Genomic DNA, 24,881 nt, shown 5'->3' with positions numbered 1-24,881 from the left:
TTTACCTACATGTTGCTGCCTTTTGCAGCCCTCTAGCCCTTTCCTGGGCTGTTTTACAGCCTTTTCTAGTACCGTAAAGTTCGGGTCCCCATTGACTTCAATGGGGTTCGGGTTCGGGACGAAGTTCGGATCCCGAACCCGAACATTTCCGGGAAGTTCGGCCACACTTCTCGAACCCGAACATCCAGGTGTTCGCTCAACTCTACTCTCATTGTATTGACAAAACTGATGTTACCAAGAGATAAGGGGTGTTTTAACGTACCAAATATTAGAATGTACAACTTAGCGTACCTTTTCAGACACTGCCTGGACTGGATACAGGGGACTAGCCACTTATCCAACTTCAACCTGTAAACCCACTTGTCCCATCCATGGCCATTAGTTAACTTGCTTCATACGAGAACGCAGTTCCTGACGCCAGGTTTGAAACAATCTCCTTTAAACGTGATATGATGGTGGCGTGGAAGGAGGCACGTAAGCTGGCAAAAAGGCCAATTCCTTGCGTCTAGGGTATTGAAGTTGTGGAAGCATCGAGAACTCCCACAGGGGAGTACAAATAAGATGTTCAAGGTCTGGAGGGCTAAGGGCATTGGGACTTTGCTTGATCTCCTTTATATCACTGATAAAAGATACCTAACCTTTGCAGAGTTCTGTCAGCAGTATGGCCTGGGGGGTTCGCTCGCTCTTCCCTTCCAACAAGTCTACCTATTTTGTAGGGAGAGATTGCGTAATGTCACCGAGGATTGTTTAGGGAACTCTTTGGTTTTCTCGCTGGGTGTTGAAAAATCTATAATTTCCTTCTCTCACATCTACCAAGTGATGCGTGACTCAAATAATAAAGCCTCTGCACAAACTCTTTTAAAAGGTGGGAAAAGGTGCTTCATGTCACAGCTGATGCTGAACAGATCCTTCAGGAATGGATTAGGGTATGCAAAGCAGTGCTATGTGAAGTATGGAGGGAAAGGCATCTTCGTCTAATACAAGCGGCCATTTATGCTTTTACCTTTCCTCCAAAAATTGAATATGGCTTTTCTAAATGCTTGTCTGAAATGTGGGTTGGATAAGGCAGATCTGGTGCATTGTGTTTGGGTATGCCCACAGGTTCAACATTTCTGAGAGCATGTCAGATGATGGATTTAGTGTACACTGGGATTCACCTTGACTCAGAAACCAGAGGTTCTTCTTTCATGTCTATGGAGAGACTACCCCTCCCCCCCAGGCTGTAGTACATACAGCATCCGAAGGGGTTAGCGCCATCCTGGAGGAGAAACAGCATGGGTAAATGTCCAAATGTTTACTATATATTTATTGGTCATTTTGTTGCATATGCACTTTAATGAATGAGAATCATGTTGAATATGAATGGACTTGGATCCGCTGTAAATCTCATCCAGTGATGTCGTTTTTTATCTCCTGCACTTTGTTTTAATCATGTCTGTATTTAATCATGCAAACTTATTGTGATTTTTGTAATAAAGAATTTGAATAGTATAAGCGGTCTGGCATTTTTCTGTGTATGTTCTATGTAGTAGATACAGCCCTAGTGGTATCATTGCGCTGTTTACTGCAAAACTGGTTGAAGGCAGAGGTGCCCAAGATGCATGAGGTCATGTCGCAGGTGAGGCGTTTTATGTACCTATATAAAACTGAGGAAGAGCAAAACAAAGATAAAAAGACCTAATGGTTTTCCAAGAGCTGGAGGATCTTTATTAAAAAAAGTTTTACCCAGGATGAAATTAAAAACATAATGCAAACATTAAAAATCACAGATTGGTATATTTTGGAGGCACTTCACGGCACGTTAGGGGTGCTATCTCTTGAGGAATCAGCTGCGTAGGGTGAAAGGTATATGACACACTATAGGGTAACTTCTATTGAGATGTACGAGCTCAATTTTGGAAATGGTGATTATTGTCATGATTATTCGGGGGGGGGGTTGGTGATGGGGGCTTTTGGGAAATGTTTTTACTGTTATAAAAACTGGAAATTATTTATCACTAACTGTATTATACTTTTTTTGCTTACTGGTGGTACTAATAAAGAAATTTAAAAAATAAATTAATAAATAACACAATCAAAATCCTTTGAAATGTTTAACAGTGAAAGTAGGTTTTTTTTTGTTTTTTTTAAAAACAATGAGAAGGAAACTCAAGACATTGGTACTGAACATTTGTTTTCAATACCCTTATGAAAAAAAATAATATTTATTTAATTTTGATCTAAGAAAAATGTATATGCTAGGGAGCTTATAGATTGGACTCTGAAGCAATTTCATAATTTTATGTTGACGGATGATTCAGGATTTAACATGTTCCAGATTGATACGCTCAAATAAAAAAGCCTATCATGCCTAGTGCCTACTGTACAAGCCTGTGGGTCCAGTGCTATATTCTAGAGTTGCTACAGTTGTTCAAGTGTATGTTCAGCATTGAGCAACAGTATGTTTTGAAAGAATTAGGTCACAGAAATAATTCAACAGATCAAGTGACCCGGTTAATAATACATTAAATAATGTTTTCTGCCGTGATGCCATGAGCAGTCTTCAAGAAGACAATGCCATCATGCATCTTGTATCACATACACGGCAGCTGGCTGTCTCAGAGGGCCTGTTAGCACAGCGCAGCGTTGCTGATGCTCTGGGGATAGGGCGCAAAATAGTCAGCCACTTCAAACATTCAAACCTGGCATACTCTCGCTTGCAAGATATTGAAAAGCAGCTTGGTCAACCAATTAAAAGGCTTCAACAAGACGTGCAGACTCGTTGGAACAGCACGTTTTACATGCTTCAGTCATTGAATGAGCAGAAACGGGCACTAGGAGTATATATGTCTGAGCATGAGCTTCCGGCCACTTTATCTGCAAACTACTGGAATCTAATGGAGAAAGTGTTACACGACTTGGCTCCCTTTGAAGAGCTGACACGTCCATTGAGTTCTGCGGATGCTTCTGCGTCAGAAGTTATTCCTGCTGTGACTGTGCTGCAGAGACTGCTATCAAAAGAGGATGATGATCATGGTATAAAAACAATGAAGGGCACTTTGCTTGCTGCTTTGCAGAAACAATTTTCGGATACAGAGCGCAATCCACTATACTACATAGCAACAATAATTGATGCAAGGTAATGCAGTAACTTTTAAATAAAGCTTTAATTTGCTCATAAATCTTGGGTCATCATGAAACACATCATTCCTCCCAAAATTTATGAGCAATTTGTATATATATAATTTTTCTAGGTATAAAGATAGATTCTTTTCCAATGCTGACAGTGCCAGGCAGGTAAAAAAAATATTTGTTGCTGAACTTCAAAAGCTTTCGGAAGACACAGCCACGCTTGAGGAAGAACCAGCTGTCAAAAAACCGCACCATGACAAGCCGAGTACCAGCCTGGACTGTGTTTTTCAGGAAATAGCAGATGAACATCCCTCTACATCTGTGAGCATAACTCCAAAAGCTGCTACTGTGCAGCTGTTAAGGTACCTAGAGGAAAACACTGTCTCATGCTCAGATAGTCCACTTAAATACTGGGCATTAAATAAAATACGTTTTCCAACTTTTGTTGTAATGGCGCAAAAGTATCTTTCAGCCCCATGCAGTAGTGTGGAAAGTGAAAGACTGTTCAGCTCAGTGTCTCACGTTCTGACCGAAGGCAAAAAAAGACTTCTAGCTGACCATGCAGAAATGCTTATATTACATAAATGGTTGATACACTGCCTCTTGTACTTAAACAATGTATGTTATAGTTCTGTTTTGGGCCTTTTGGTTGGTCAGTGGTCACAAAATACATTTGTGTGTATTTTATTGTTAAAATTGGTATCGGTAATTGGTATCGGTGAGTACTTAAATAAAAGTATCGGTACTCATACAAAAAAATGGTATCGGGACATCCCTACCGGGTACTTAACGGTTATTTAATTCCCTTATTCTGAATAGTTATGAATCAGAACTTTGGAGTCTACATTTTACTACAGTGTTAACGGTTAAACATGAAGGTTATTAATCCTGCGTAGGCAACCAGCATGGATCACTTCTTCTACTTTGCACTATAACAAGTCTAGAGTGTAGAATTCTAAAAACATGGTTTGGATTGTTCATATTCATGCATGTGCTGTGTTAATTATGTATTGTCAATATTTATACTAATAAATATGTATCTAAATAAAAATATTTTAAAAATTATTACAGTGTTGTTAGGTTTCATTTACAAAATTAATTTATTTTATTATGTTTTATTTTTTTTTAAATTGGGTTTGGGGCGCCAGTGTTGTGGTTCACGATGTAGCAAGTTGTGGACCGCATGTGGCCTTCCCTTGTCAAAAGGTCTTGTGCACTAAAAATTGTACTGGACTTATTGATGAACCTAATGAAAAAAAAATATTTTATTATTATTATTTTTTTTTTTTGATTTTTGGCTACGGATTAAGGTTCGAACATGGTGTTGTCTGTTGTCCTGGGAGGGATGGCTTGACTTCCGTGTTGACCTATCTACATGGTTGGGTCTGACTGGCGTTATACTCATCCGTGTGACAATCCGGTTTTGTTAATGGAGCCTGAATGACACATGTATATAGGGATAGTTCCCTTTATATATTTTTTAAAAATATTGACAATTATGTAATGATAATTTGCACATGCAAAATATATATAGACACCGCTTAAAATAAAATTTATTAAAAAATTAAATGCTATATAATGTTCCTCATCAGTTTCAGAATTCTTATACTCAGAGTCATGTAATCAAATTTTTCGGTCTGTTTGGCGGAAGCAATGCCAGGACATTTACATTTTTATAATGAAGGATCCGTGCTGTTTAGTTTTTACAACATGCCCTTACCCTTTTGCTTATTATTTCCAATTTTTTTTATTATTTTTTTTGTGTGGTATCCACAATTATTTCTAAATAAATTTGATATTAGTTATCAGTCTTATTAATTGAGCTATTTTAATAATGATAACATTTTTGTTACTAAATATTTAATTGCCTCGATACAAATTTATATTCTTATAACACAAAATTATTATTTCTTTATTTTAAATATTATCAATCCGTCAAGTTTATGTCAAATTTAAGAATAATGTATTTACGTTGAAAGTAGTTATTTCTTGTATTTATAGGTGAAACTTGATGTCTCCAATTGTTTTTATTTTCCCCCAAAAAATTGAATTAACGAATAATTGAGAAAAAAAATTTGAATTTTCTTTTACACTTAATGCTAAAAACTAATAACATTTTGCCGTCTGTCCCTGCAGAGTGAGTCAGGGCTATGTGTAGACCTTAAACTACAACATTAATTAACCATATGACTGCTGCTGGTTGTTAGTCAAGATGATTCAGATATTAATGGTGTATTATAAGGCCTACACCAACCATAAATGCTGATATTATCCAATTGCTTAATAATTATGTGTAGGCCATATACTCAACGATTATCAAGGACTACTGCTATTATCAATATGCATTGAAGTTCTGTCTAGGACAAATAATGCCCCTTTTATATGTACCTGCAGGTGATGTTTGTCAGTCTACTGATGAGTTTGTGATGGAGTATTGGGGCCTTACTGTAACCTAATGTTTTGAAATTAATAAGAAAACTTCAATTAATCAAATAAAAACAAACACACAATATTTTTTGAACTGGAAATATTTTTTGAACAACAACAAAATAAAATAAAATTAACAAAAGTGCCTTAAGGCAAAGCATCCAGTTGGCCATGGAATTGCTTGATGGCCTCCATGTTTTGGCGGTGCTGCTTCTCCAGCACTGCCATTTGGTGGGAGTGCTGCCGACGGAGCTCCCTTATTTTGCGGGAGAGCTGCTCCCGGGACTGCCTGATCAGTGTGGCATACTCCCGATCCATGGCAGCCATCGTTTTTTCAAACGATTTCAGTACTGTTAAAAAATAAAATAAAAAAAATTAGAAATATAGAGTCTTTACTGTTGAGTAAAATAGCCATGTATGGCGACTGTGGCAAATTACGACTGGGTTGGGAGGTCATTGGCACAATAACTTTATATTTGCCATAATTGTTTAAAAAATTATTTAAACAATATTATATTACAAAACTAAGGATTGAAGTTGCTATATGCACTGTAGTAAACCAAAGGGGAGAATCAGGGATGCTCGGTATGTCTCAATGGGAATGTATGCCTCAGGGAGATAATTTACGTTAATCAGTACGTCTGGAATCAGCACACCTGTTTTGTTTCTGGGGTTTTGTCTTTAATATAGATTTTTGAACGGGTTTTGACCCCTTAGTGACCACCCATACGTGTGTTTACTGACTTAAACAAAGGTGGTTTTAGCTAAACGGTTGGCTTTAATCAATCATTACATGTACTTAAAATTGTGCATTAAAAACTATAACTTGTCCTGCAAAAAATAAGACCTCATACAAGTACTTTTATGAAAAAACAAAAAAGTTCTTGCTCTTGGAATGCAATTTAAAGAAAAATGTGCTTGGTCACTAAGGGGTTAATTAAATGGTTAATATAGACATTGGGTGGGACAGGTCTCACACTTACTCTATCCTATGTTCTCATAAGGGCTCATGCACACTGCAGTATTGCTTTTTCAGTGTTTGGCGGTCCGTTTTTAACGGATCCGTTGTTCCGTTTTTTGTTTCCGTTTCCGTTTCGTTTTTCCGTATGCCATATACAGTATACAGTAATTACATTGAAAAAATTGGGATGGGCATAACATTTTGAAAAGATGGTTGAGCAAAAACGGATGTGTTCCGTTTTTTTTGCGGAGCCATTGACTTGAATGGAGCCACGGAACGTGATTTGCGGGCAATAATAGGACATGTTCTATCTTTTCTTGGCACGGAAATACTGAAATACTGAAATGGAATGCTCACTGAGACACTTCAGTATTTTTGGCTGAACCATTGAAATGAATGGTTCAGTATATGTTCCGCATACTGAAATAAAAAAAAGGCCAGTATACTGAACGCAAAATACTGTCGTGTGCATGAGCCCTAACGGTGCTGTTAAAAAGGATGTTAAGATAAAGTGTGGACAGGCCATCCCAACACAGAAAAATCTGAGAAGGGAACCAGAACGGTGACAGACTGTAAAGAGGGTTGCGATAGTACTGTCTTGTTACCCTGCTTGTAATGAACTGTAAGGCCTCGTTCACACTTCAGTGTTTGGTCAGTGATTTCCATCAGTGATTTGTGAGCCAAAACCAGAAGAGAAGCCTCAACAGACATAACGTTTTAAGGAAAGATCTGCTCCTGTTCTGTGTTTAGAGCCGGACCTGGTTTTGGGTCACGAATCACTGATGGAAATCACTGACCGAACACTGACGTGTGAATGAGGCATAAGTGTGGGACTTTCTGTTATCCAATATAACTAAACTAATACGTGTGTGTGTGAATGAGTTTAAACAAGAAAAGCACATATTTACTCTGCTTGTGTGGGGTGGTGATGAGAGAGTCGCGATCCTCTTCCTCCTCTGGCGTATCCTCCAAAATTGCTGAGGGGGGGGGAATCTTGGATGGCCGGTAGTCCCGCCTCTTCCTCCTCCTCATGTGGTGGTGCAGGGGCACTTGTGGGCCCTGAGGGTCCTGGCTGCTCTTCCTCCTCCCCCTCAGACGCAGACACCTCCCAAGAATCTTTAGTGTCAAGCCTGCGCCTGACAGAGGGAAGGCGAGCATCTATAATAACAAATTAGACTTATGTAAAAATTATAATTACAAATAATAAATGTAACGCAGCATTACATTACTTTTGTTTATTTCACCAACACTAATTAATCATTGTACCTGGGCAGTGGGCATCCCGAATCTGGCGGATTCTTTGCAGATGCCGCCTCTTGAGATCCGACCACTTTTTCAAAATGGCCAATGGGGTGTGTCTCCCTTCATGCACCCTGCGGAGCTCGTCAACAAGGTCATTGATGATGACCTTCTTGTCCGCATGTGACCGAAGGTCATCGTAACCTCTCTCTAACAGGCGCTGCGTGATTTAAAAAAAAAAATGTAATCAAAAAAATTTTATAAAACGAATAATACGCAACTTTAACTTTAGCAGAAGTGGATTACGTCAGGCTATTCCAGAAAGTTGAACAAGCGGTCGGATCCGTCCTGCCGCTAGTTCACTTATGCCCCCAGAGAATGGCGTAGCTAGAAATGACTTTGCCACACAGAATTTTTTTTAATGGGGGCAACCTACCTAGCACAAAAATATTTTCACAACCCCTTCCTTTCATGCCACCCACATAACTGTGGCTAGTAGAGATCGCTCTCTCAGACCAGGCCCGACAGCTGTTCCATACATTTTCTACACTGTCTATACTGTCACTGTGTATAATTTCATTGTGTAATACTGTTGAGGGGGCCCTGAAAAAATATTTTAGTGCTCCTCCACCAGGATGGGCCCCTTCTGGGTCAGGGCCCCCAAGCAGCCCCTCTAAATACGCCACAGCGACAAGAATGCCGATCCATCAACATTTACTATAATGGTGGCGGCCAGGGGTGTAAGGAGGGGAAGCAGGAGACGCGTCTGCTTTACGGCCCTGACCCAGAAGAGGCCCATCCCACAGAAGGAGGAGGACTACAAGATTTGGTCAGGCCCCCTCGGCAGTATTACACAATGAAATTATGTAACACAGAGACAGTGAAGGAAACGGATGGAACAGACGGATGGGACAGCTGCCGGGCCTGCAGCTACACCGCTGGTGGCAAGGGAAAAGTTCCAGCAGCAGCAAGGCAGCACACGGCGAGAGGCAGTCTAACTAAAAGCTCTGCATGTTGTAGTTTAATTACAGGGAACCGCTGCCTTGATGCCGCAGTAACTGACCACCACCATGTCATCATCATCTCAACCACCAAACCAACTATTATTAATGTTTGAGAGTGAAATACTACACTTTAAGTTAAGGTAAACATATAAAATATAAATTGTATTAAAAAATTGTATGTGTGTGGGGTATAAGCTATTAGATATTGTCCATCTGAGGAGAGATGTACCTGTCTAGTGACGTGACGGTACGGTATGGGGTGTAAAGCTGGTCGCCTCCCCGTGGTGCACCCTGGGTAACGCTAAATGAACCAGCTAATATAGAATGTCAAAAATTCCATCTCCTGACCAACAGGACACTTATTAGAATCTTTAGACTAGCCATCCGCACACTGCGGCCCTCCAGCAAGCTGCGTCCCTATAGCTGTGGCAAAAATACAACTCCCATCAATCCATGACAGCCTACAGCTATCATCCGAAAGAAAGGCATAATGGGAGTTGTAGTTTAAGAACAACTGGAGGACCGCTGTTTGAATAGACTGCGTGTGTGTGTTTGTGTGTTGGGGTGGGGGGTGGTCAGAGGGGGTGTGGGTTTGAGGGGGGTTTGTTGGTATGCAGTGTGGGTATATTGTGTGAGGCAGGAAATTACAATTAGATGTGCAATGTGCTTCTGATATAGATTTGTCTGCTATCCATACATAATGACACGTCGGCCACATGTATGTATGGATAGCATATAAATATACAGCAGATGCCAGTGAGATAGCGCTTTGATGGCAGACCAAACATTTGTCATATCATAAATGCTTAACTATTTTTTTTTTGTAATACAAATAAAATCAAATGTTATCTAGTATGAGTAGAGGTTAATGATTATCTGAAAAAAATATTACCTTTAAATATCAACAATACTTGTTTCAACCTATCATTTATAGCTAATCAAAGTAGGTGCTATGTGAATTTAACTGCCATCCGAAAATATTTTCCACATACAAAGACATCCGAAAAATTCAATTCAATAAACATACATAAGAATATTCTTAAGATATGCCAAACAAGCGTATGCGAAAAAATATACAATTTACTTATACTTACTATGATGAGAGTCTCTTCCTCAGCCTTGAGAAACTTATTGGCCACCATCTTTCAATTCGCATTAACAGGAAACTGACGCACGATGAGATTCAAGCTGGAACTGGTTACTTCCGCCGGGAGTAAATCATGCGCATGCGCATGAGCATAAGAACATTTCATTGCCGTTTAAACTGCATTTTACGAATATTCGTTATATTGCAGATATATCAGGTTTTAGAATATTCGTAATATTCTAAAAAGACGAAGTTAGAGCAATATAACGAATATTCTAAAAGACGAAGTTAGAATATTACGAAGATCATAAAAGACGGAGTTAGAGTAATATTAAGAATATTCGTAAAATACACATAATAGATTGTAATTGAGCTAATATACTGCAATGGTATTTTTTTTAATAGTGTACATATTTTACTAAAGTTAAGTTCATAAGATGCAAAATAATTTTGAGGACAAAAAAAGGATTATAGCTTCATGTTAGCTAAGTTAAAATCTATATGTGTATTTTACGAAAATTCATAACATTGCTCTAAATTCGTCTTTTAGAATATTCTAATCATTAAATAAGACGCCGTTAGAGCAAATTACGAATATTCGTAAAATACACACACATATGGTATAGGCATAGTTTATTAGTCATAGGAACATTGCCTAAGGAAAGGGGGAGATAATTCGCATAATTATTCGTATGTCCATGCGAATAATATTCGCGACATTGGAATAATTGCGAATATTCGATTTCGACGAATATAAAACGAATAATCACTCGAATATTCGCGAAATATCGCGAAATCGAATATGGCACCTCCCGCTCATCACTACTCATCAGGCCTTTTTTAGTCAAATGTATCGCCCACTGTCAGTCCCTTCGGAATCCATGCCTCATTCACCTTAATAAAGGTGAGGTAATCTAGACTTTTTTGACCTAGGTGACTTCTCTTCTTAGTGACAATACCTTCTGCTGCACTGAAGGTCCTTTCTGACAGGACACTTGAAGCAGGGCAGGCCAGAAGTTCTATCACAAATTGGGATAGCTCAGGCCACAGGTCAAGCGCGCACACAGTAGTCAAGGGGTTCATCGCTCCTCAGAGTGTCGATATCTGCAGTTAAGGCGAGGTACTCTGCTACCTGTCGGTCGATTCGTTCTCTGAGGGTGGACCCCGAAGGGCTGTGGCGATGCGTAGAACTTAAAAAGCTCCGCATGTCCTCCATCAACAACACATCTGTAAAGCGTCCTGTCCTTGCCGGCGTGGTCGTGGTAGGAGGAGGATTATTTTCACCCCTTCCCCTGTTAGATTCCCGTTGTGCTGTGACATCACCCTTATACGTTGTGTAAAGCATACTTTTTAATTTATTTTGCTGCATCCTTTCCGACTTCCGGTAATTCGGTAACATTTCAGGCACTTTCTGCTTATACTGGGGGTCTAGTAGCGATGACACCCAGTACAAGTCGTTCTCCTTCAGCCTTTTTATACGAGGGTCCCTCAACAGGCACGACAGCATGAAAGACCCCATTTGCACAAGGTTGGATGCCGAGCTACTCATGTCCCGTTCCTCATCCTCACTGATCTTAGTGAAGGTCTGTTCTTCCCCCTAGCCACGTACAACACCACGGGTACCAGATACCCTGGGATGCCTGTTGTGGTTGGTCTTCCTCCTCCTCCTCCTCAAAGCCACATTCCTCCTCTGACTCCTCTTCCTCAGACTCCTCTTCCAGCGTTGCCGCAGGTCCAGCAAGCGATGCTGATAAGGCTGTTTCTGGTGGTGATGATGGTGACCACAACTCTTCCTCTTCACGCTCATCTACGGCCTGATCAAGCACTCTTCGCAGGGCACGCTCCAGGAAGAAAACAAATAGTATTCAGTATATTGGGCAGACTAGATGGGCCAAATGGTTCTCATCTGCCGACACATTCTATGTTTCTATGTAAATGGGATGATGTCGCTGATGGTGCCTTCAGTGCGACTGACTAGGTTTGTCACCTCCTCAAAAGGACGCATGAGCCTACAGGCATTGCGCATGAGCGTCCAGTAACGTGGCAAAAAAATTCCCAGCTCCGCAGAGGCTGTCCTAGCACCCCGGTCATACAAATACTCGCTGATGGCTTTTTCTTGTTGGAGCAGGCGGTCGAACATTAGGAGTGCTGAATTCCAACGTGTCGGGCTGTCGCAAATCAAGCACCTCACTGGCATGTTGTTTCGCCTCCGAATGTCTGAAAAGTGCGCCATAGCCGTGTAGGAATGCCTGAAATGGCCACACAAGTGTTGCACGATCAGATTACACACATGTGCCATGCAACAAATTGCTTAAGTTGTCACACACTATGCCGATCTCCAGTTGGTGCGGAGTCAGCCACTGATCCACCTGTGCGTTCAGAGCGGACAGGAGTGCTGGTCCGGTGTGACTCTCTGCTTTCAGGCAAGTGAACCCCAAGACGGCGTGACACTGTCGTATTCGGGATGTGGAATAGCCCCTGGGGAGCTGGGGGGGTGCAGTTGATGTGGAGCAAGACGCAGCAGCAGAAGAGGACTCAGCCGAGGAGGTTAGCGAAGAGGATGGAGTAGGAGGAGTAGAGAAGGTGGCAGCAGGCCTGCCTACAAGTCGTGGCGGTGTCAAGAACTCCTCTGCAGAGCCACGCATTCCAAGCTTGGCAGCCGTCAGCAGGTTTACCCAATGCGCAGTGTAGGTGGTTTACCTGCTCTGACCATGCTTTGCAGACCAGGTATCAGTTTTCAGATGGACCCTTGCCCCTACACTGTGTGCCAGACATGCCATGATTTCCTTTTCCACAATAGAGTACAGGTTGGGGATTTCCTCGGACTCCACCAGCTTGTATGGTAAAAGCTCGCGGGCTAAGAGATCCGACAAGCCAGCTGTCAGACGCCGGGCAAGGGGGTGACTCTGTGACATTGGCTTCTTACGCTCAAACATGTCCTTGACAGACACCTGGGCAGATGAGCAGGAACTGCTCAAGGTGAGAGGCGGAGTGGCGGGTGGTTGAGAGGGGGCAAGGAGAACAGCAGTGGTTGACGTGGCTGAAGATGCTGGACCAGGAGGAGGATGGTGGCTTTGAGTTTGTGTGCTGCTTGTACTCATCATTATGTGTTGATCCCATAGGTGTTTGTGATGTGAGATCATGTGCCTTTGCAAAGCAGTTGTACCTAGGTGGGTGTTGGACTTCTCACGACTTCTCTTGGCACAGGTTGCAAATGGCATCGCTGTTAACAGAGGCAGACACACACAAAAAATGCCACACTGCTCAGTTTTGCAATGACGGCATTCTGGTGGTGGCAACAGCATGCGTTGATTGGCATGCTGTCTGGCTGACCCCGGGTGCCGATACATGCTGCCTGACTGTGCCACTAGCTCCTTGCGACAACCTCCCCCTGCTTCCAACTTGTCTCCTCCTCCTCTCTGTCTCCCCATCTGAACTTTTCCCCTGTTCTTCTTCTCTTCGAGCGGGCACCCACGTGACATCCACGGACACATCGTCATCATCAACCTCTTCACTTGTATCTGACAATTTAGCAAAGGAAGCAGCAGCGGGTACAACATCATCATCATCACACCATACGTCCATCTGTGTAATGCTGCCTGACTAAGACATATCCCTGTTATCTACATCCTCTTGCAATAATGGTTGCGCATCACTCATTTCTTCCAACTGATGTGTAAATAACTCCTCTGACAGATCAAGTGAAACAGCTGTGGTGCTAGTGTTGGTGGTGGCGGCAGGCGGGCGAGTGGTAACTTGAGAGGTGTCCCAAGCTGAGCTGGAGGAGGATGGTGCGTCAAGGTTCCAAGCGGAAGCTGTAGAAGATTGGGTGTCCTGTGTCAGCCAGTCAACTATGTCCTCAGAACTTTTCTAGTTCAGGGTACGTGGACTCTGAACACTGGGCATTATTCTAGGGCCAAAGGGAATCACAGCACCATGACTAAGACGGCCCCTGCGGGGTAGCCTGCCTCTGCCTGTCATTTTATTTAGATTAGTTTAGTTGTACTATGCGTGCAAGCTACTGTGACACCAGATATGAGTGGCACTGTGCACTTGCAGTAGTAATCGCTCATGTGTGCCAGGCTGCCCAGAGGCAACGAAAGGCTGTCCTCTGTGGGAGGTGTATCGTCTGTGTCCTCTGTATCCCCCCAGCCACGCACCAGTGATGGCCATGAGCTGGTCTGGGTGCAGGGCCGGACTGGCCTATCGTGATACCGGGAAATTTCCAGGTGGCCGCCGGCCCTGGGACCGCTTTAAATGTGCCTGCAACTACTAATGTAGCTGAGCAGGGCGGCCGGCCTCCGTGGGAGCGGCACTGCTCCCTCTGACCACCTGGTGTCGCTGTGATTTGCAGGCTCGTCCCTTTCAGTCCCGGAAGCGGAAGCCCGTGATCCTGGCCCGGCCTGGCTGGAGGTCCTGTGTGTGGCCACCCCTCTCTTCCTGCAAGTGGCCTCCCGCCGTTTCCCTAGCTCGGGGCTGCGGGGCCTAACCTCCAGATTCTCAGCATCTATGCCGGCCCCCAGACCGGAAGCAGAGACCGTGTGTATGCCGTCGCCGATGTAAACAGCCTGAGGAGCCGCGAATACTGGGACTACGAGGCGCATGTCCCAAACTGGGGGTAAGAAGGGGCCAGGCTGTGCCCACATGTGACTGTGCAGGCTGTCAGGGTTATGTAGTGTATATTATTTACATACAGTCTTATAAATTATAAGACTGTATGTACACTAATATACACTACATAACCCTGACAGCCTGCACAGTCACATGTGGGCACAGCCCTGGCATCCAATACAGATAATGGAGAGCTATACTGTGCATTATAACTTATAATGCACACTATAGCTCTCCGTGATATGTATTGGATGCCAGGGCTGTGCCCACATGTGGCGAGTGGCGGTGCATTATACACAGCAGCACGGTGTCCGGTACTTACACAAAGACATGGTAGACGAATGCCCAGCCCTGGGGTCTCTCCAGCATGTTGTACAGGTAGTTCTGCAGCCTCCAGTACTTCGCGTTCCTCCGGCAGCTCTGGCTGCTGTTGTACAAAAGCGGCTTCCCAAATAAGCTCATGCGAGCTCCCTGCTTCCCCCGGCAGCTCTCCTGCAAGCCCCCTCCCGGTCCCACACCGCTGCCCCTGCCAGTGTCACTGGTGCCCAGGAGAAGCAGCCCGTCCCCTCTACTGGAGTTCAGCAGCACCCTGTTGCCCTGACCCAACTCCACATCTTTCATGCTGTACTAACGGTCCCTGCACCTGCCCTTCCTTCCAGAGCTGCTTTTTATCCAGAGCCCAGAGCCTCCCACATCACCTCCACTATGGTTGCGGGGCATGGCATCACCGGCGTGGGCACAGAGGGCAGAGCGAGGTGCTCCGGGTGCATGCACAAAGCAGACCTGGGGACAGAGTGGCAGCGATTCCTGGCTTCAGACTGTCAGATCAGATCACAAGTTTTCACCAGCCATACATACAGGAAGGCTCTGTGTGCAGGGTGCCAGGAGGGTCCAGCAGTGTCTGTCACTTCGAGATGTCAGGGGCAGAGATCCTGGTGACACAACGTATTCTCATCCACACACTCTTCTGTGCGATTCCTCTGCTCTGTCACATGAAGCCACATATTCTTTTCCAAAGTACAAGCCCTCCTCAGTCAATCTGATTCCTTGCCCTCTGTGGAGGTGCCATGCCCAGCAGATCCTTTGTACAGCACAGTGACACCATGTTACACACAAGATGTTCTCCACTCCCAGCCCCTGACAACCTGTGTGACACCCTTTCACAAAGTGCTACCTCCAGCCAGAGCCCTGCTGTCAACTGCTCGAATCTCCTTGCTGTGATGCATAAAGAAGCATTTGAGGGTTAGGCTACTTTCACACCTGCGTTTAGGTGCGGATCCGTCTGGTATCTGCACAGATGGATCCGCATCTATAATGCAAACGCTGGTATCCATTCAGAACGGATCCGTCTGCATTACTGTGTCCAAAAAAAAGTCTAAGTGTAAGGATAGGAGGGACGTCATGACGTGAACACACTGTTGCGCTCTTCCCCCTCCCTCAACGCCGAGCGGCTTTCGGTCTGCCTCCGCTGCTACGAAGTGAGCGTTGAGAGCCTGAATGATGTGGAGAGTCTGAAGCTGTCTGACCCCGCACCGATCTTCCCCTGTGGTGAATTGCCTGCCGACATCGGACCTCTCACTGGCTGAGTGGGGTGCAGGAGGAGATGCTCCGAACGCTCTCCCCCCTCTTGAGTTGTACCTGAGTTGTCCCTGGTGGTTCCGATCTGCGTGCTGCATCTGCTGTGTGCTGCTTGGTGGGACTGGAGGCTCTCCTCGGACAGCAGCTGAAGACCAGTGGCGTGTCTCTATAGCCTTCCTGGATTTTGGCTAGGACCTAGACTAGACCACGAAGATCTTTGGGTGAGATCTAAACTGACTGCACCCCCCCCCCCCACGGACACTGTGTTCCTTTTTGTTATTTTTGGCTCCCCTTGCCTCCTCATGTAACTAACTATGGTCCCCCCTTTTTTTTTTTCTCCAACCCCTTACTACCGAGATTTTTCCTTTTTAAACTAACAACTTATATTAACTTTCTGTGACTGTTTAACCTGAAATTGAGCCAAAAGAAAAGGGGAGAAAGAGGGAGAGAAAGAAGGGAAAAGATTAAGGAAAAAATATATATAAAAAAAAAAAAATCAATATATAAAGGGGGTCTAACGAGGGGGCAGGGAGGAAAAAAAAAAGGAGAAGAGAAGGGAAGGAGAAAGAAAAGGGGAAGAAGTAAAAAAAAAAGAGAGGAGAAAAGAAGGAGGAGAAAAAGGGAGAAAAAGAAAAAAAAAAAAGGGAAAAGAAAGTAAAAGAAGAAAGGAAGAAGAAGGAACTGAAAAGGAAAGAAAAAAATAAAATAAAAAAATGGCCCCTAAACAGAATAGACGCTTAACAGATCTGACTGGGGGTAAAGCAATGCAGAAACAAACATAGTCTTCTAAAATTGACTCGTTTTTGAAATCCCCAAATTTAAGCACCAGGTCGGGGTTACAAGTGAAGCCGGATATCACTTTGAGTAAGAATACCCCAAAATATAGATCAGAGGAGGTACTTGAGGGGGGACCCCATATTGGAGAAGGAGGGACGCCGATGGATAACTACTCTCCATTAGACGAAATCTTGTCAGCTGTAAAGGCGGTTAATACAGACAGATGTTCTTATTATGAAGGACAATTTGACAAAAATTTGGATCAGAATTAAAGAATTAGAAAACACAGTGATTAAACTGGAGCAAGAAGCAAAAATATTAAAAGAAGAGAACATTACATTAAAAATAGATTATATTTATCTGAAAACAAAAAACAATCGATTTGGAAAATCGCTCAAGAAGATCTAACATACGAATTATTGGATTGACAGAGGATGTGGGAAGGAATATTTTTCACCTTTATTTTTAATCGAAAGGGCTCATCGAACCCCTGGGTGTAAACTCATTCCGGGGCGGCCGCCAAGGACAGTTATAATTAAGATCTTGGCCGCTTCTGATAGAGATATGATTTTGAGGCGAGCACGAGATTCCCCCTCGATCGTCAATAACGGATGTAAACTTTCAATCTAAGGATATTAAGTACTCCTTTCTATTAGAGATGTCCCGAACAGTTCCAGGCGAACATTGCTTGTTCGCGTTCGCCGCGGCGGGTGAACATATGCGATGTTTGTTCCCCCCCCTATTCATCATCATTGAATAAATTTTGACCCTGTACCTCACAGTCAGCAGACACATTCCAGCCAATCAGCAGCAGACCCTCCCTCCCAGACCCTCCCACCTCCTGGACAGCATCCATTTTAGATTCATTCGGAAGCTGCATTCTTAGTGAGAGGAGGGACAGTGCAGCTGCTGCTGATTTAATAGGGAAATTGATAGCTAGGCCGGTGTATTCAGTGTCCACTACAGTCCTAAAAGATTAATCTGATCTCTGCTGTAAGGACAGCACCCCAAAAAGCCAGTTTTAGGGCTAGAACATCAGTCTGCTTTTTTTTTCCCTGTGTAATCTAATTGCAGTTGCCTGCCAGCGTGTGTGTCAGGCTCACAGCTTATACTGTGCCCACTTGCCCAGTGCCACCACTCATATCTGGTGTCACAGTAGCTTGCATTTTAAGAAAAAAAACCTTTTCGGACTGTAATATAATAGCAGTCAGTTGCCCGCACGCGTGTGTGTTTCAGGCCCTGCAAGTGCATAGTGTCACCAGCGCAACTCATATCTGGTGTCATCACAGTAGATTACATTTTTTTTTAAAACAACAATTTTGACTGTGAAATAATAGCAGTCACTCTGAGGAAGAGGAGTCAGAGGAGAAATGTGGCTTTGAGGAGGAGGAGGAAGACCAACCACAACAGGCATCCCAGGGTGCTCGTTGTCACCTATCTGGTACCCGTAGTGTGGTACGTGGCTGGGGGGAAGAACAGACCTTCAGTGAGATCAGTGAGGACGAGGAACGGGACATGAGTAGCTCGGGGTGTTTTTTTTTATTAGTAATGGTTAAGATTTTATCTTGGAATGTCAGGGGCCTTGGAGAGAAAGCTAAAAGACAGGCAGTGATGGATGCAATCCGGAGCTATCTCCCTGCAATAGTCTGCTTGGTTGAAACCCACTTTTCAGGGACAGTGACCCCTCATTTGGGGGGAGGTTGGGCAGCACAGACCTATGACTCAAAATTTAATAGCTACTCTAGAGGGGTATCAGTCCTGATACACCAAGTAGTGGATTTTGCCCTGACTGACTCCTGGATAGATGACCAGGGAAGATTTGTCTTTCTTTATGGTAGACTCGGGGGACAGCCATATATCCTTGCCTTTTTTTATATACCTCCCCCATTCTCCCTGCGTTCCCTCAATTGCCTGTTGTCTTTTGTGGAACGGTGGCCAGACTGTTGGGTGGTTCTGACAGGTCACTTCAATAATGTTATGGATCCTAGTAGAGACAGGTTGACCGCGGATCCTAGCACCACAACTAGTGGGACTGAGATGTTGCTGTCACGTTTCTGCCGAGAGACAGGCTTTTGGGACTATATGGGGAGGGGAAAGAGTGCCTTTTCATGTGTTAGCAATAGAGGGAGGTCAATGTCCAGGATCGACCTGGCACTGACCAACAGAGACAACATTAGAAACATTAAATCAGTTAAATATGGGACGAGAACTCTCTCAGATCACTCTCCCCTCTCAATAGAAATCTGGGTAGGGTCAGGTCAGGCTAAATCAGACTTGCTATTTAGGTTGAACCCATACTGGTTGACTATAATTGATGACCATCAGGTTATTAATAAACAGATAACCTTTTTTTGGCAGATTAACTACCCCTCAGCTGGTATCGGCTGTGTAAAGGATACCTTGAAGGCCTATATGAGGGGGTTGTTTATCAACAATATCTCTGCATTAGGAGGATCATTTAAAAGAAGAGAGAAGGAATTAATTAACTTAGTGGCTGGTACTACGGAGCAGTTTATTACTCAAAAGACGGAACAAAATAGAGAAAAAATGCAGAAAGCCAGCCAGGACCTTAAAAGCTTTCTCTTGGATAGGGCCCACCACAGTCTATTTTTTAAGGGACAGAAATACTTCTTGGAATCAGGACGACCAGGCAGGCTCTTAGCTAGGATAGTTAAGCAACAAGAGAATAGGAAGAATGAAATAGCTGGTATCCGTGGGCCTGACGGTAGAATCGTACGAGATTTGGAGGGTATAGATGAGACTTTCCGGGAATACTTTGCAGCGGTCTACAGGGTGGCTCCTCCTGTGCCGGACAGCCTCGTGGACGCTTATTTGAATGATTTTTCTTTTCCGGTTCTCTCAGAGGGCCAAAGGGCCTCGCTGGAGAGGGAGATAACCGTCCAGGAGATCTATTTGGCCCTTGGGTCAATATCGGGTAGTTCGTCCCCGAGGCTGGATGGCCTTCTGTACGAATTTTACAGGAAATATGGGGATAAAGTCCTCCCATATCTCTCAGAAGTATTTACAAAGGGGTTGCAGGGAGAAGACCTCCCAACCTCCATATATGAGGCACTAATAGTTTTAATTCCAAAAAAAGATAAGGATATTCTGGAGATGGGTGCTTATAGACCCATTTCTTTACTTAATACTGATATTCAGCTGCTCTCCAAGGACCTGGCTAATAGACTCTCCAAGGTGATTACATAACTAATTCACCCAGACCAAAATGGGTTTATGCCTGGGAGGGGCACCCATTATAATATACATTGCTTGTTTACTAATATCCAATCCTCCGGGGGGACCGCCCGCTTGATCGTGTCATTAGATGCCACCAAGGCCTTTGACAGGGTCGAGTGGAGCTTCCTCTGGAGGGTGATGGGAAGAATGGGATTTGGTCCAAGGTTTATAGCCATGGTCCGTTTGCTTTCTAAATCCCCCCAGGCCAAACTTAGGATCAACGGAACCCTGACTAGGACTCTGATGTTGGAGAGAGGCACCCTTCAAGGATGTCCTCTCTCTTGCCACTTTTATTCAACATTTATATTGAGCCTTTGGCTATAAAGATCAGACAGGACCCGGGGGTTCTTGGATTTGGGATTGCTGGAGAACCTTCCGGGTTTCAGGGAAAATTTTATTTTGTCTCAGCTATGTTTTTTCCATGAGTGGGAGACTAGCCCCATATGTAAAAAATTAGTGGACCATTTTGGTTTTCTTGATTTCTTTACTTTATTAGAGTCAGGATGCTTTTTTTTTATATTGACAATTTTTATTGTTTTTCATATTCAAAAGAACAAGTATTGTCAGATACATAATGTATAAAACTTTACACAACAAATGCCTGAGGGTAGCAAACGCAAGTACAAAAAAGCCATTGAAAGCGCAAAAGAGGGCCTGCAAGGTCTCCAATAGACAGGTGTCTATTGTGGGGATCCGCTCTGGTAGGCAGTGGTAGCGAGTGCAGTATAGAGGCAACACAGAATGGTCTTGGTGTAAAACACGATGCTTTGTTTATTCACACGGTGCATATTTGTGAAAGACGGTGCAGTTCATAGGGAGGGTGGTCACACACAACAGCAAAATAATAGTTCAAACACAGCAAGTCCCTGCTGCAGGCTACTTGAGGCCTGTTTCAGTCACATAAAGCAAAGTCTATTTAAAGCCAGGAGTAATGTCACCTTTTTCTCCTTGGTGAAGTAAGTCCATGGGTCTTGCTTCTAGCCACAGGACACGGATCCCTCCTGGTTTCAGCTGCAGGATCCTGCACAGTCCTCCACAGGCCTCAGCACACAGCCCAGCTCACCTCCACTTCTCACTCTCACAGCCAGAGAACACAGAAGCTTCACATTACACACCACACCCTTGTTGCTGGTCAGGTTTTAACCCTTCCCTGCAAAACCTGGCCTGGACCGTGGGGAGACAGGCCCCCGCCCGCATATCTGCCTTCTCCCAATAAGAGCCGGCCCGGATCCGCTGTGTTAACAGCATAACCGCTGCAAAATCCACTTTTCTGGCTCTTACTCCACCGGGGCCAGGACCCCCGGTGGCACGTACCTCCCGTCTACTACCACCCCAGGTACTCTCCTATATATCCCCCCCCTTTGTTCAACCCTGAAGGGTTGCACACCCTGTTCAATCCTGAGGGGTTGGACACATGTACAACAGTGTACCCGGGACAGGGCATCGGCATTCCCCTGTAAGCGGCCTGCCCTGTGTTCGACACTGAACTTAAAATTCTGGAGGGACAAGAACCATCTGGTGACCCGGGCACTCCCCTCCTTGGCCCGGCTCATCCACTGGAGAGGGGAATGGTCGGTCACCAGACGGAACCTTCTCCCTAACAGATAGTACCTAAGGGACTCGAGGGCCCACTTAATGGCCAGGCATTCTCTCTCTACCACACTGTACCTGGTTTCCGCTGGGGTGAGTTTGCGACTCAGGAAGACAACAGGGTGTTCCTCCCCACTGATTTCCTGAGAGAGTACTGCCCCTAGGCCCACTCCAGAGGCGTCCGTGTGAAGTCGGGTGTCACCAAAACCGGGGACCCACACAGAGCCGACTTCAAACGGGAGAATGCCTCCTCCGCCTGCTCATCCCAGCGGACCATCACCGTCTTCCTCCCCTTTAAAAGTCTTGTCAATGGGGCCGCTACTGTGGCAAAGTTGGGGATAAAGCGCATGTAATATCCTATCATCCCTAGGAACGAACGTACTTGCTTGGTGGTAAGAGGTCTGGGCCAGCTCTTGATCGCCTCAACCTTGTCTACCTGGGGTTTGACAACTCCCCGCCCAATCACGTATCCCAGGTACTGGACCTCCTCGAACCCGAGCGAACACTTTTTTGGGTTGGCCGTCAGTCCAGCTTTTCTAAGTGAATCGACTACGGCCTGTACCTTGGGCAGGTGACTCTCCCAGTCCTGGCTAAACACGATGATGTCGTCCAGATATGCCGAAGCATATGGACGATGGGGCCGTAGGATGACGTCCATCAATCGCTGGAAGGTGGCTGGAGCGCCATGTAGGCCAAAGGGCAAAACTTGGTACTGAAATAACCCCTCGGGGGTGACAAAGGCAGTCTTCTCCTTTGCCGCCTCCGTGAGAGGCACCTGCCAATATCCTTTTGTGAGGTCGAGGACCGAGAAATAGCGAGCTTTCCCTAGCCGTTCTATGAGTTCGTCTACCCGGGGCATGGGGTAGGCATCAAATTTCGACACTTCGTTGAGCTTTCTAAAGTCATTGCAAAAGCGCAGAGTACCGTCAGGTTTTGGGATGAGGACTATGGGGCTGGCCCACTCGCTCCTTGACTTCTCAATCACCCCTAACCTCAACATGGACCTTACTTCTTCTGAAATGGCCTGTCGCCGGGCCTCCGGTACACGATACGGCTTTAACCGTACCCTGATGTAGGGCTCGGTGACGATGTCATGTCGGACTACCAAAGTTCGACCAGGAAGCTCAGAGAATACGTCCCTATTTCGACTCACCAACTCTTTGGCTTCCTGAGCTTGTTTAGTCGACAGACCACCAGCTATCTTTACCGCGGACGTGTCCTCCGGGACCTCGGGTGGAGCTGGGATCTTCCCCGCAGACAAGACAGTGCTTGGGCTGTCCCCAATGAGACACTCCCTATCTCTCCACGATTTCAGTAAATTTACATGATATACCTGTTCTGGCTTCCGCCGGCCTGGCTGGGATATCTTGTAATTCACTGACCCTACCTTCTCTTTCACCTCGTAGGGACCTTGCCACCGTGCCAAAAACTTACTGTCAATGGTGGGGACTAGCACCAGTAGCCGGTCACCCGGGTTAAATGTCCGGACCTGGGCACTCCGGTTGTATACCCGGCTCTGTGCCAGTTGTGCGGCTTCCATGTGTTCCCGGACGATTGGTAGGACTGTCTCTATACGGTCCTGCATCTTTTCTATATGCTCTATAATACTCTTGTGGGGGGTGGGCTGTTGCTCCCACGCCTCTTTAGCGATGTCCAGCAACCCTCTTGGCCGTAGACCGTATAATAGCTCGAAGGGCGAGAATCCCGTAGATGCCTGGGGCACTTCTCGCACTGCGAACAATACGTACGGCAGCAACAGGTCCCAATCCTTTCCGTCTTTGGCTACGGTTCTTTTAAGCATAGTTTTTAGGGTTTTGTTAAAGCGTTCCACTAGTCCGTCGGTCTGAGGATGGTATACGGACGTGTGCAACCGTTTAACCCCTAAAAGCTTGCAGAGCTCCCTCGTCACCTTAGACATGAAGGGCGTCCCCTGGTTGGTCAGGATCTCTTTTGGAATCCCCACCCTTGCGAACATACCCATGAGTTCTTTAGCTATGAGCTTAGCAGAAGTATGACGTAGTGGGATCGCTTCAGGATATCTGGTGGCATAGTCTAAGACCACCAAGATATGCTTGTGCCCTCTGGCCGACTTGTTTATGGGGCCTACCAGATCCATCCCTATTCTTTTGAAGGGGACCTCGATGATGGGCATGGGTACTAGGGGACTGCGATAGTGGGGCTGGGGGCTCGTCATCTGACACACTGGACAGGATTGGCAAAACCTTTTGACCTCCTCATAAACCCCGGGCCAATAGAACCTTTGCAGAATCCGCTCTTGGTTTTTTTTTTACGCCCAAATGTCCTCCCAGCACGTGGGAGTGGGCCAAGTCCAGTACCACACGGCTGTATGGCTGGGGTACCACCAGCTGCTCCACTACCTCGTGCTGCACTTTGTCCACCCTATACAGCAGGTCCTGGTTAAAAGCCAGATGGGGAAACACCGAGTCGGCCCCTGGGTGCTGAGCCACCCCATATACCACTGTCACCCCTTCCCTCGCCCGTAATAATGTCGGATCCTGGAGCTGGGCGGTCCCGAACGTGTCACAGGATACCTCCAGGTCCGGGATGGACGGGGTTTCCACGGATTCGCCTGCCAACACCTCTAGGGGAAACCTATCGGGATGACACTCTACAGGTGATGTGGTGACCCCTACAGCTGGTATCCCTGCATCGGGATCTTCGGGCACTGGGCCCGATTGTCATCTGTCCCTAAGGGAAGGCATATTGCTCTTCCATAGAGTCCAGAACAAAGGAAAATCCCTTCCCAGTATGGCGGCATAAGGGATTTGGCGTCCCACTCCGACGACATGCTGCACCTCTTTGCCCAACACGGACATGGTAACCCTGGCAGTGGGGTACTCCCGGCGGTCCCCATGGATACAGACAATGGACAGGGTTTGCTTCTCTGGGAGTGTCTCAGACACTAAGGACTCATGCACTAGGGTCACCAGGCTCCCAGAGTCCAGCAAAGCATTAATCGGATGCCCATCGACCAAGACTTGGCACAGAGGTGGCATATCGGTGGTCGGCCTAGCATCCGCGGTACATACAGGCCGGGCAAAGAAAGAGGACCGGCGAGCGAACCCGCAGTCCATGGGTTCAGGTGTTTGAGGACAGTTCGATGCCCTATGTCCCAGGCCGTGGCAGTGCCAACATTGAATCCCCATGGTCCCTCCCCGGTCTCTCTTCCCTGGAGTAGGACTAGCCTTCCCCCCCCCCCCCCTTTGTGGTTGGGTCCCTTTTTCCGGATCTCTAGCCT

The sequence above is a fragment of the Bufo gargarizans genome, chromosome 7, assembly GCF_014858855.1.
Source record: "Bufo gargarizans isolate SCDJY-AF-19 chromosome 7, ASM1485885v1, whole genome shotgun sequence".
Lineage (NCBI taxonomy): Eukaryota > Metazoa > Chordata > Amphibia > Anura > Bufonidae > Bufo > Bufo gargarizans.
The sequence above is the reverse complement of the archived record's forward strand: the minus strand, read 5'-3'. Positions refer to the sequence as shown.